Source organism: Rhinopithecus roxellana, chromosome 8, assembly GCF_007565055.1.
Source record: "Rhinopithecus roxellana isolate Shanxi Qingling chromosome 8, ASM756505v1, whole genome shotgun sequence".
In the NCBI taxonomy this organism is placed as follows: domain Eukaryota; kingdom Metazoa; phylum Chordata; class Mammalia; order Primates; family Cercopithecidae; genus Rhinopithecus; species Rhinopithecus roxellana.
The window spans coordinates 23,751,521-23,759,300 of record NC_044556.1 but is presented as its reverse complement, the minus strand read 5'-3'; the positions used below and the strand labels follow the sequence as shown (position 1 = coordinate 23,759,300).

The window sequence follows — 7,780 nt, the reverse complement described above, 5'->3', positions numbered from 1 at the left end:
TGGCTTGTCCCTGGTGGGACAGAACTGGTGAGAATTCAACCATTTCTAGTTAGAACATGGCCATTGGGATGCCATCAGTAATCTCCCAGAAAATCAACTTCATGAGGACAGAGCCTCTGTTTTGTTACATAGAGCCTAGACTAGTACCTTAATAAATATTTGAAAGATACTTATTAGTAACCTTAACAAATATTTGTTGAATGAAGGAAAAGAAGGGAGACCAGCAGCTGCCAGTTTGGAGAATTTTGGGCAGCACTGTGATATCCCCAGAGACAAGACAAGAGGGCCGATAAAACCTACCAAGGCCAATTATGAGAACACATGGGAGAGAGGTCCCGGGGTGCTGCAGAAAGAAAATGGAGAATAAAAGAAATTTGGGGGCAATCATTCCTCAGGTTTTAAGTATAAGTGAAGTCAACTCATTTGTGGATCAATTTTTTTTCTACCTTTGTCTGTATTGATTTGTCACTTCTGTGAAGAGTCTACCCTGAAACCTAATCACTTTACTTTCAGTAGGCTAATCCTAGATTCAGCCTAGAGGTCATTTTTAGCTACTCTTAATCACACTGTCTTCTAACAAGCCAAATAATTTCTCTCCATCTTTGATGTTTATGCCGTTCAAATATTTGTAGAGCATTATCACATCTCCCATTAGTTGTTGCTGAGCTAGGCTTTAAGGATTAAGCACATTTAGATCCTTTAAACCTAGTAAATGCCTCAAATCAATCCTTCCATTACTCTAACCATTTCTGATGCTCTTCTTGAGAGCATCTTCAGAGTCTTTGTACATCTCTACACCACTGAGAAATCTATAGCTAAACTTGATATTCCCAAAAGAGCCTAACCAACATCACATCATGACATATTTTTCTTAAATCACCTGCATCAAAATATCCCAAAAATGGATTATTTAAAATTAGATTCTTGGATCATACAATTAAACCTAGTGAATCACTGAGAGACAGGTTCAGAAATTCAAAATGGTAAATTAACAAGATACCCCAGATTATTCGTAGGCGCCTAAAACTTGAGGACCAGCTGCAGGAAGTCATTACTGAGCAATCCGCAATATAAACTTTGAATACCTTTTCTATACAGGCATGTAGGCCTGAAACTTTCAAAACATTGTACACTATTATTTATGACTGTCCCACAAGTGAAGTCAGCATTGAGAAGGCAGCAAGGATCTCAGACATGCAAGAGGAGACAAATGTACCAGGTGCATTTCTTGTAGTTCTTTTCTCCATTGTACTGCAATTCCCAGATACTCTTACTTACTTCAAGTTCATAGAATTGGGTTAACCTTACCCTTGATTTATGGTACACATTCATCATTAGTCCATATGCAGCTCTTATTTATTTGTTTGCTTGCTTGCTTGTTTAAAATATAACAAACCCCAGTGATCTCACTACCTAACACAGAAATTAAAATATTCACAATAACTTACACCCTCCTGTGTGATTATTTCTTTTCTGTTGTTCCTGTCTCAGTTCTTCTTACTACAAAATCTACAAGTGCAAATTCTGGGACTGGCAGGGAACCTGCTGGGATATTTTATGGGATATTTTATACAGTTTTTCCTTCCCACTGAAAAGAAACATTTTGAAAAACACAGCAGTATGTAGACAGGGGATGAAATGAGAAGAAATAATAACACTGACTAAGCAGCTGTTTGTTCAACAATGTCCATAAAGTCCCTACTATGTGCCAGGTGCAATGCCAGGCTCTGGGGCTACAAAGATACATGGCTCCTGTCCTCAAAGAACTCACAATCAGTTGGAGAGGGAAACAAATAAATTCAGTCTAGTGGTATAGGGGTAACAAGAGAAATCTGTATGAAAGAGAAGTGAGTGAGACCCAAGGGATAGAGAGTCAGTTCCCCTGGGGAAAAAGGAACTATCAGGAAAAGATTTTGCAGAGAAGGTGACTCTGAAGCTGAATCTTGACAGATGACTTTGAGAGAACTCTAACTACAACAAAAATTTTTGTCTCAGAAATGATAGTGGAAAAAGATTGGTGTCAGTACCTTTAAATTCAAATTTTACTCAATGTTCACTTTGGTTTCCAGAACTTCACTATCATCCATGTAGGCCTACTGACACCAGGACACATGTGATTCAGCCTCAGCAGTGCACAGTCGCCCAAATACTGTTCAGCAACCTGAGTAATATCAAAATTTCTCAGCTATTTTGGATTGCATTGGAAGAGAATATAGAGCCCACAGTTAATGTTTTTTAAAACTTTCATCATTTTTCTCCCATTTATTTTCTTCAAATGTTGGAACTTGTCTGGTACCATTCTCCTCAAAACTTTTTAAAAAACTAAACAAACAAACAAAAACCTCATCTCCTCCAGGACTGCCCACTCCAGTTATTCTATACTTTCCACCTATCTTTCTTATTCTGTATCAAAACCCCCCAAAATCTGGCCTGACAACAGAACACCCCTCAGGGGTCAAGAAAGGCAAAGAAACTATGCAAGGAAAACTAACACCCTGCTTTTAAAGATTAAAGGATGCAAAAATCTGAGAACATTCTTCGGTTATTTTTGTCTTCAAATAATTATTACATCCAAATATCTATTCTTTTAAAACAGTAGATTTATCAAAAATATGTATAACTGTGACTTCTAAACAACCTGCTTCCTGAGAAGCTATAAGACTTTAAAAAAAGAGAGAGAGAAAACTATAGGAAGGCAGGTAAGAACCAGATTGTGGAAGGCTTTGAATCCAGGTGAAGAAATTTGTCTTTGTCCCTTTGAGCTGCTGTAACAAAATATCTTAGACCGTATCATTTATAAAAAACAGAAATTTATTGTTTACAGTTTTGGAGGTTGGGAAGTACAAGATCAGGATACCAACAGATTCAGTGTCTGGTGAAGGCTCTCTGTCCACTTCATAGCTGGCACCTTCTCACTCTGTCCTCACATGGTAAGAAGGGCAAACAAGCTTCCTCAGGCCTCTTTTATAAGAGCACTAATCCTATGATGAGGGTAGAGCCCTCATAACCTAATCATCTCCCAAAGACCCCATCTCCTAATTCTACCACAATGGGGATTAAGTTTCAACACATGAATTTTGGAAGGGACACAAATATTCAGTCCATAGCATTCTGATCCTTATGCCCCCAAATTGATGTCCTTCTCACATGCAAAATACACTCATTCCACCCCATTATCCCCAAAAGTCTTAACTTATTTCAGCATCGAGTCAAAAGTCAAAAGCTCAGAGCCTTACCTAAATATCGTCTAAACCAGACCTGGGTAAAACTCAGGGTACAATTCATCCTAAAGCAAATCTCTCTCCAGGTAAACCTGTGAAATCAAACAACTACGTGTCTCCAAAATATCATAGGCATAGGATTGATATTCCTATTTCAAAGGAAAAAAATAGAAAAGAAAGAGGTAACAAGTCCCAAGTAAATCCAAAATCCAACAAGGAAAACAACATTAAATCTTAAGGCTGAAGAATAATCTTCTTTAATTCTATGTCCTGCCTTCTGGGAGGGAGTGGTTGGGCCCCCAGAGCTCCAGGCAGCCCCATCTCCATGGCTTTGCTGAGCACAGCCCACACTGCATCTTTCATGAGTTGATGTCACCTGCCTATAGCTCTCCCAGGCTTGAATTGCACCCTGGTGTCTTTAGCATTCTCATTCTGGTGTCTTGGAGATGACCCTGCTTCTATGGCTCCACTAGACAATACCCTAGTGAGGGCTATCTGTGGTTGCCCTACTCCTATGGCAGTTCTCTGCCTGAACCAGCAGGCTCTATGGGGCACCCTATAAAATCTAGGTGGAGGCATCTATTATCCCACAGCTCATGCACTCTGGGCACCAGTGGAGATGGCACTATATAGATGCCACTAAAGTTTACTCTCCATGCCTTCTGGAGGAGCAGCCATAACTGCACCAGGCTTGCTGGAGCTGAACCTGGTGGGGGCCAAGGAGTACTGCACTGGAATGCATGCTGCAGAGCCTTGAGGTGTTGCTGGGCAGTAAGACCCAAGGTCTCATAGACCCCTTCCTGGAAGTCATTCTGCCCTCAACCAACTGGCACTCTGAACTGTGATGGGAGTGGCAGCCCCAATTATCTCCAAAATGCCTTCAGGGTCACACTTCCATTGTCTTGATGAATAGCACAGGGCCAATCTATACTGATCTTCTTATCCATACCCTTGGTGTTCTTGGTCCCTATTATGGTTTGAATGTGTGACCTCTCCAAATTTAAATTGAAAAGTAATCCCCATTATAGTGATATGGAAATTGGCTCAACTTCCCCAAAGAACTTCAAAAACTGTTTTTGAATAGACTGGAGTTGATTCTCCCAGTCTTAAAGCTGGAAACTTACATTTGTCTTATCTGAGTTCCTTTCTCAAGAAACCTCAGTCCTCCCAGATAGTATCAAGGAACTGAAACTCACCAGAATACTGCATCCAGACAATGAGACACCAGGCCCCTCATTCATCATGATTGTGTCCTTATCCCTCAATAATTCCTATTTTCCTGCACATAACTATATTCCTTCCCCACTATATAAACCCCCAATTTTAGTCAGTTGAGAAGGAGATGGGTTTGAGGTTTGGCTCCCATCCCTCCAGCTGACATCACCCATAATATAATAAAGCCTTCTTCCCTGGCAATACTTACTGTCTCAGTGATTGGATTTCTGTGCAGTGAGCAGCCAGACCTAGACCAAATGCCCAGCATTTTGGTAATAGTATTAAAGAGGTGGGACCTTTGGGGAAATGGATTAGTGTCTTATAAAAAGGACAGAGGAAACTAGCTTCAGTCCTTTTTTAGCTCCTCTGATCTTTTGCCATGTGAGGACACCTAGATGGCACCATTCATGAGGAACAAGCTTTCACCAGATGCTAAACCTGTTAGTGCCTTGATCCTGGGCATCCTAGTCTTCAGAGTTATGAGAAAATAAATTTTTATTCTTTTTAAGTTACCAAGTCTCAGGTATTTTCTTATAGCCATACAAAAACGATGACAGTTCTGAACATGAGTTCCTATTTGTTACAATATAGTCAGGATGAGAATTTTCCAAGTATTTAAGTTCTGCTTCCTTTTTTGTTATAAATTCTACCTTTAATTCATTTCTCTCTCCTAATTTTTTACTGTAAATAGAAAAGAAATATTATGCCATACCTTCAACACTTTGCTAAAATATTTGTTTTACTAAATATCTTATTTCATCACTCAGAAGGTCTACCTTCCAAAAAGCATTAGGATTCACACAACTCAGCCAAGTTATTTGCCACTTTAAAACAAGAATGGCCTTTCCTCCAGTTACCAATAGCATGTTTCTCATTTACATCTGGACATCACCAGAATAGTCTTTACTATCCATATTTATATCAACCTTTTGATTACATCTACTTAGATAATCTCTAAGAAGATTGAGTCTGCTTTAAAGCTCCCTTCTAAGCTGTCATCAGAACCATCCTTAATGCACTATTTACAGCATTTTAGGTTTTTTCTAGCATGAACTTCCAAACTCTTCTGATCTCTATCCATTACCCAATTCCAACGTTGCTTTCACATTTTTAGGTATGTTACAGCAATACCCCATTTCTTGGTACCAATTTCTGTCTTAGTCCATGGCTGCTATAACAAAATATTTGAGAGTATGTAATTTATAAATGACATAGATATGTTGTTCATGGTTCTAGAGGTTGGGAAGTCAAAGGTCAAAGTGCCAGCAGATTCACTGTCTGGTGAGGGTCCTCTCTCAGCTTCAAAACTGGTGCCTTCTTGTGGCATCCTCACATGGTAGAAGAAGAAAACAAGTTCCTAGGCCTCTTTTATAAGGGCATTCATCCTATTCATGAGGGCTCCCAGAGACCCCACTTCTTTTTTTTTTTTTTTTTTTTAAATAGAAAATGCATTTTTATTCCATATTTTAAAAACATAGACTTTCTAACAACTTATAAATTTCTATTATAATAATAAATTTGATACTTTGAGCCAAGAAAATGATATAACCAAAAATTCATTTGTACCCTTTGTTTAGGAGTGTTTTACATTTATGCATAATTTTCCTTTTATAAAAGATGATTGTTACAATCAGGTATACAACTACTTGGTTATGTCTAAGTTCTGTCTCTTAAAATATGTTCTTTTAGAGAATCCATTTAATCATCTTATTCTTTTCTTCAATCTTCTCCAAACAGTGGTAGAAGTACAATTTGATGGACAGAATAAACAAAATTGTTTTCGACCACACCCAGATCATACTGATATCTACAGTATAGTCCTGGCTACAAGGGAGCTCAATTCTAACTCGTGAAGTGGGCCTGGTTTAGAAAGTAATGATGAGGTGGTAACTAATGATAGTGCTAGTTGTTATCAAAAATTAACAACTTTAGGTATTTTTGTTTTGGGTTTTTGTGGTTTAGGTACATCCAAAATTTCTTCATAGTCTGCACTCATTCCCTTTGCCCAGCGACCGACTGTGACCATTCGCTCTGAATTCTGACTTTCAGGGCAATCTTTCTTCAAATGTTCCACAGAGCCACAAAGTTTGCAGCCGCCACCATCAGCATAGAGTCCTTTGGGATTATCCGGACAAGATCTAGACAGGTGGCCCATTTCTCCACAAACAAAACATTTTGCAAAAGGAAATTCGCCGAGAGCCGGGTCTACTTTAGCTTTACACTTGGTTATTTCATGCTCTGTGGACCCACACCTGTAACATATCCCAGTGCCCATGTCTTGATTTTCAAGGGCGGCAGGGCAATCTGCAATTCCATGACCAGGTTTTCTACAATGGAAACACACCATTGCATTTTTCTTTGCCGCTTGTCTTTTTAATCTTCTTCCTTCCCATCGACTGTCTTTCTTTAAAGCAACTGCAATTTCTTCCCTTACTTCCTCACTGTCTGTTGCTACAATTTGCCCATTGTGAACCATCTGTGAATTCTGTCTTAGGTATTCCATGAATCCATTCACATCTTCATTTAAGTACTCTTTTTTCTTTTTCTTTTTATGTTTTGCTTGGGGTGCATCATTTTTGAGGGATAGCCTATTGGCTTCAAGTTGTTTATGCTTTGGTAGGTTTTGGCTTGTTCCCTCAAAGGATCCCTTCTTCATGTCCTCCCACGATGTTGCAGGCAAGGGTATCTTGTTACATGTGGTACTAACTCGGGCCCACCTGGTCATAATTTCATCAGAGGTACCGCGCACGAATCCCCCAGAGCAGTCGAGTTAGCAAGCCAGGAAAGACCACCCTCCTGCGGCATTCGAGAGCCCACTTCTTAATACTACCACATTGGGGATTCAGTTTCAACATATTAATTTCAGGGAGACACAAAATTAGACACATTTAGACCATAGCGGAGCTTACATTTTATACTTTTATCAATGGATTCATCAAAGTGTTTTTACAGAGAAACATCTTGGGAAGATGATGCATCAAAAAAATTAGAGGAGAGGGTTTGTATTAGTCTGTTTTCACACTGATGAAAAAGAAATATCTGAGACTGGGCAATTTACAGAAGAAAGGGGTTTAATTGTACTTACAGATCCACGTGGCTGGGAATTCTCATAATCAAGGTGGAAGGCAAGGAAGAGTAAGTCACATCTTGAATGGATGACAGCAGGCAAAAAGAGAGATTGGGCAGGGAGCCCCCCACCCTCTTTTATGATACTGTCCAATCTTACGAGACTTATTCACTATCACGAGAGCAGCATGGGAAAGACCTGCCCCCATGATTCAGTTACCTCCCACCAGGTCCCTCCCACAACACACGGGAATTCAAGATGAAATTTGGGTGGGGAC

The 7,780-nt window shown here is 39.5% G+C and overlaps 1 pseudogene across 1 annotated transcript; it reads right to left on the bottom strand.

Annotated features, from left to right (window-relative positions):
* Positions 1-5,855: 5,855 nt before the first annotated feature.
* Positions 5,856-7,161, bottom strand: LOC115899016 (annotated as a pseudogene). Its single transcript, XR_004058617.1, has one exon. The product of XR_004058617.1 is annotated as a zinc finger CCHC domain-containing protein 9 pseudogene (transcript).
* Positions 7,162-7,780: the final 619 nt, after the last annotated feature.